Source organism: Penaeus japonicus, unplaced genomic scaffold (assembly GCF_977035675.1).
Source record: "Penaeus japonicus unplaced genomic scaffold, GWHDUDI00000001_assembly GWHDUDI00000012, whole genome shotgun sequence".
Classification (NCBI taxonomy): Eukaryota; Metazoa; Arthropoda; class Malacostraca; order Decapoda; family Penaeidae; genus Penaeus; species Penaeus japonicus.
The window spans coordinates 35,221,551-35,227,900 of record NW_028234414.1 but is presented as its reverse complement, the minus strand read 5'-3'; positions in this window follow the sequence as shown (position 1 = coordinate 35,227,900).

Sequence of the window (6,350 nt, the reverse complement as noted above, 5' to 3'; positions counted from 1 at the left end):
ACAGGCACACACACACAGGGCGGAGGGCCGACACACACACACACACACAGCACACAGCAGGATATATATATGATATATATATATATATATATATATATATGATTTATATATAGATTATATATAATATTTGGATGTGTGTGTGTGTGTGTGTGTGTGTGTGTGTGGTGTGTGTGTGTGTGTGTGTGTGTGTGTGTGTGTGTGTGTGTGTGTGTGTGTGTGCTTGTTTTAGTGTGTTTATGTTCGTGCTTATATATAAGTACGTGTGTGTAAGGAAAGAAGTAATGAAAACTGTGTGTTTGTATTTGCAGGGGATGTTGGGATGTGTGTGAACATTAGGGATACGAACTTTTATGAGTATGTAATCCCTGGAAATGATGACCGTGGGCGGCGTGACGGGCGTGGGAACTGGAATGATGACAGCCCTTGTTTTTCCTCTCCTATTCTTCCTCTCTCTCTTTTTCTCTTTCCCTCCCTTCTCTCTCTCTGTATACATATATACCTTTTCTCATAGTAGATAAATAAAAAAGAAAAAGAAAAAGGGAGATGTATGATAAAAAAGAACACGTTAAGGTTGCGTGGTTTCAGATTCTGTAACGGAGAAGTAATATGTAAATTCTTGTAAATATGTGTATGGAGCGTATGATTCCACAACCGCACCAAACAAAGCTAATCCAATTTTGTTTATGTGGGGATGAACACTAACTCACAACCCCATACCAGCCGTTTTGTTCACATGTAAACCTATAAAGACACGAGTCTACACATACACACACACACATACACACTCACACTCACACTCACACTCACACTCACACTCACACACACATAAGTATAGTATGTATGTATAAATGTACAGTATCTATATATGTATAAACGTAAAGTACGTATGTATTTATAAGGCACAGTATGTATGTGTATATATAAATATACAGTATATATATATAAGATATATAGAGCGGAGGTATATAGTAGGTAGTTATATATATAATATATATATATATAATTATATTATTGTGTGTGTGTGTGATGAGTTGAGTGTGTGTGTGTGTGTGTGTGTGTGTGTGTGTGTATGTGTGTGTGTATACATTACACCTATATACATGTATACATATAAATATTCCATTCTATCCCATCTACCCCTGTGTCTGAGGGATATTCATTCTACCAGAATCAAGAATCCATCATGTCATTTCTGTTACCACGGAGACCTCGGGATGGCGCGTATAAAAAGGTCATAAAAGGTGAATCCTTCCGAGACTGAACAGGCAGGTAGAATGTAGAATTGTAAGTGGGAGGGAGAGATCACAGTCCGTCTAAGAGGTGTGGTCTTGGCTTTGAAGATATCTTGGCTTGTAACGATGGATATGTCTTTGACGCTGGTGCATTTATATGAGTGTATACATGTAAATTATGTAACGGGTATGTTAGAAAATATATATATATATTATATATATATATATATATATATATAGTCTTTATATATACATATACAGGAGTATATATATATATATAGTATATATAATATAAGGTATATATATATAAAATATACATATACATATACATAGCATGCGTATATAATATATATATATATATATATATATAGTATATATATATATATGGTATATATATATAAAAAGAGAGAGAGACGAGAGAGAGAGCGAGAGGAGAGAGAGAGAGATAGATAGGCTATCAATAATAGATTAGATTGATAGATAGATAGATATTGATGTGTGTATGTTATATATATATATATATATATAGATATATATATATAATATTTTATAATATATATACAGGGGGATAAATAGGGTTATATATAAATAGGTCTTTGAATAAAAAAATATAATTTTAAATATACTGCATATAATTTTATACAATAAATATAATACTATGTAAGTAACACAGAACCGGGTCTAAACTTTTCATGAAGAAGGTAATAAGAACAAATAAAATAAAACTAGACCTTAGAGAAAGAGAAAGAGAGAGAGAGAAACATATACGAAGATCAACAAAGAAAATAAAGACCAAAGTGAAAAAAAAAAAAATAATGTAAACAAGGCGGAGAGAGGAGCGGAGGCAAAGAGATTGCCCGCCTCGGGAGGTCGCGGTAAGCAGCAGCATCTACGCTGAAGTGTTGGTCGAGCAGCATAAAAGCCTCCATCCTAGTAGTACGAGACGCTATAACAGGCCTGCTCCGCCGTCTCCCCTTCTCTCCCCTCTTTCTTTCCCTCCTTTCGTTCTTTCTCCCCTTTCTCTGTTCTCTTACTTCCTATTCACGCCCTACCCCTTTCTCTCCCCTCTCTCTTTCTTCTCTTTCTCTAATCTCTTACTTCCTGTTCCGCCCTCCCCCCTTCTCTCCCCCCCTCTTCTTATTCCCCCTTTCTTCGTCTTTCTTCCCCCCCCCTTTTCTCTAGTCTCTTACTTCCTATTCACGCCCTTCCCCTTTCTCTCCCCTCTTTCTTTCTTCTCTTTCTCTAATCTCTTACTTCCTGTCCCGCCTTCTCCCCTTCTCTCCCCTCTTTCTTTCCCTCTTTTCGTTCTTTCTCCCCCTTTCTCTAGTCTCTTACTTTCTATTCACGCCCTGCCCCTTTCTCTCCCCTCTCTCTTTCTTCTCTTTCTCTAATCTCTTACTTCCTGTTCCGCCTTCTCCCCTTCTCTCCCCTCTTTCTTTCCCTCCTTTCGTTCTTTCTCCCCTTTCTCTGTTGTCTTACTTTCTATTCACGCCCTACCCCTTTCTCTCCCCTCTCTCTTACTTCCTGTTCCGCCTTCTCCCCTCTATTTATTTCCCTCCTTTCGTTCTTTCTCCCCTTTCTCTGTTCTCTTACTTCCTATTCACGCCCTACCCCTTTCTCTCCCCTCTCTCTTTCTTCTCTTTCTCTAATCTCTTACTTCCTGTTCCGCCCTCTCCCCTTCTCTCCCCTCTTTCTTTCCCTCCTTTCGTTCTTTCTCCCCTTTCTCTGTTGTCTTACTTCCTATTCACGCCCTACCCCTTTCTCTCCCCTCTCTCTTTCTTCTCTTTCTCTAATCTCTTACTTCCTGTTCCGCCGTCTCCCCTTCTCTCCCCTCTCTTTCTTTTCTTTCTCTAATCTCTTGTTTCCATCTCTGCCCTTTCCCATTTTGTCCCCTCTTATTTTACTTCCTTTCATTCTTTCTCGTCTCTCTCTTTCTCTACTTTCCTTCTGTCTCCCCTCTATCTTTCCCTCCTTTCCTTCTTGCTTCCCTTTCTCTATTTTCCCACTTCCTGCTCCGCCTTCTCTCCTTCTCTCCCCTCTTTCCCACTCTCTCCCCCTTTGCTTAATCTCTTATGTCCTGTTTTTTTGTTTGTTTTCCTCTTCGTACTCTTCCCTCTCTCCCTTTTCCATCCTTTCCGCTCTCTTCCTCTCCCTCCCCATCATTCCCTTCCTTTCCTCTCCTTCCTTTTTACTCTCCTCTCCCCCTTCATCCTCGCTCTTCCCCTCTTTCCCATCCCTACCGTTCCCCCTTCTTCCTCTCCATTCCCCCATCCCCCTCTTTCCCCTCCTCATCATCTTCCTCCTCAGTCTCATCTCATCCTCCCCCTCCCCCTCTTTCCCCTCCTCATCATCTTCCTCCTCAGTCTCATCTCATCCTCCCTCTCCCTTCTTTCCCGCTCTCTTCCCCTCTTCCTGCCTATCCTCTCTTGTCTTGTAAGTATCCTTGGGTATTTTCTCCCGCATCCCAGTACATCAACTTCAAAGTCAACTTCGGGCCAGCCTTGCGAATTATTTTTGTTCTGTTTTGTTCGTGAATTTCTCCCTTCGCTTCTCCAAGACGCGAGGGACGGGGGGAGGGGGATGAGAAAGCAGGTAAGTGGAGTGTGGGGGTGGGGGTGGGGGGTGGGGGGGTCGTTTGGGGGGAGAGTAGGGGGAAGGGAAGAGGAGAGGGATTGAGTAAGGGGTAGCACTGCACGTAAGTGAGCGCTTGGAAATAAACGGTTGGGTATGAGGCAAGATGTGGAAGAAACAGGGCGTGCAGAGAAGATGTAAGTAAGAAGCATGATAGGAATAGGCGATGAAGAAGCGGTGGAAAGGAGAAAGCTAAGGGTTAGTGGGCGAGAGGGACGATGAGGGGAAAGAAGGTTGTTGGGTTGTGTGGGGGTTAGATACGCGCGCGATTAGAAAGATAAGATGCGGGAAGGGGCGGATAGGAACGATAGAGGGAGGAAGATAAGAGAGAGAGAAGAGTGAAGTATATAAGTGGGACGACGTTAGCAGTAATGTGGATAAGAGTTGAATCCCGATCCTTTTTTGTTTTTTTTTCTTTAAGGATTCTTTTGACGCAAACTCGGCTGTGCTTTGTCTGCGTATGCTGATTAGATTGTTCAGTCGTGAGGGCAACGCTTGATGCAGGCACTGGGAAGCGGGAGGGTGGAGTAGAGGGGATACGGGGATTAGTCCTTTATAAGTTTGAGGCGGGCGCGCGGGATTGAGGGAGTGAGGTGTGGGGGGGCAAGCAAGAAATCTCTAAATAGCTGAGCTCTTTTTAGTTATTCTTTCCTACATATTTGCTTGCAGGGAGTCGGTTTCCTTCTCCTTCCTTTCTGATTCTTTTTTTTCATTATCATCATTACCGTCATCATAATAAGCCTCATTACCACCACAAGCATCATCATCTCATCATCATCATCATCGTCATCTGCATAACTATCATTATCATACTCAATAATTCCCTTTCCTCTCTTTCACCCATTCTATATACGGCTGTTTTCTATCCTCCTCTGCGGTTCTCCTTTGCTATTGAAAATACGACGGAGTGGTAAAGCGAAGGGATTTTAAGGTAAAGGAATTTTATGGCGCAAGGATTTTAAAGCAAAAGGGATTCTGGACAAATAGATTTAAGAGCAAAGGGATTCTAAGGCAAAGAAATTTAAAGACAAAGGGATTGCCGGGGAAAGAAGTAAGAGAGAAAAGCGTTCCCAAATAGCTCTACTCGAGAGGCTAGGGCCAAGGGCTTCGGGGACTCCATAGCGCGGATATGAGACGTAGAATGTGTGTAGGGGATTCCCCATGAGAAGGGCGTGGGAGACGGTTATGGGCAAACGCAGGCGCGCGAAGACACAAGAGCATGGGCGTACGAATGTAATGGTATATGTATAGACACAGACACACACACACATACATACGCACACACAGACACACACACACATACACACACACAAACACACACACACACACACTCTCTCTCTCACACACACGCACACACAACACACGACACACTACACCACACACAACACACCCACACGACCACACACACTACACATATATAATAAATAATTATATATGTATATATATATATAATATTTATATATGATATTATATATCGTAGTAATATCTGTAAAATATAGGGTATGAATAGTGAGGAGTGTGTATAATATATATGATATATATATATATATATTATATATATATGAATATATAATAGTATATATATATATATATATCAAAATATATATAATATATATATATATATATATAGTAGTATATAATGGATATATATATAGTATATAGAAAGTATATTAATATATATATACTAACCATATATAAAGGATAAGTAGAAGCGTATATATATAAGATAGAATATATATAGGTATATATGAGAATATATATATTGTATATATAAAGTAACAGGATAAGTGATATATATATAATATATAGAAGCGTATACATATATACTAGGTATACTCATGCGTGACATACATGAGCACTCAGCCCGACGACCGACAACACACACACAAGACGACACGAGCACACACACAGCACACACACGACAACACAGCAACACGACACACACATATAAGTGCGGATGCATACATGTTTAATCGTCCTTATCCATGCGTATCTTAACACTAGGCCAAATCTCTATCTAACTTTCTACCACGAGTCTCTCTCCCAAAAGGCCATCACTTTCTGCCCCAAAATATCCCGAGCTAAAATAAGCTCTCCTTGTTGTCTCATTACGTCCCTGATTATTATGAAAAATGAAGCCGCCACTAATGAGGGTCTAGTTAAGTCGGATACGTCACTGTTATTTCCTCGTCCGTTTCCGCTCGTGATAGACTGCCTGCAGCCATTTCCTTTGTAATTTCTTATAGCAATAGATCTTTGATAACTTTGTTTTGACTTCGTGTATGTATTTCGATAGATATTGGAATATATATATATATATATATATATATATATATATATATATATATATAATAGTATATATAACTCTCTCTGTAGTCGAGCTAACATATATATATATAAATATTATATATATATAAATATGTATATATAGTGATAATATATATATATATATATATATATATATATAATATATATATAATATATATA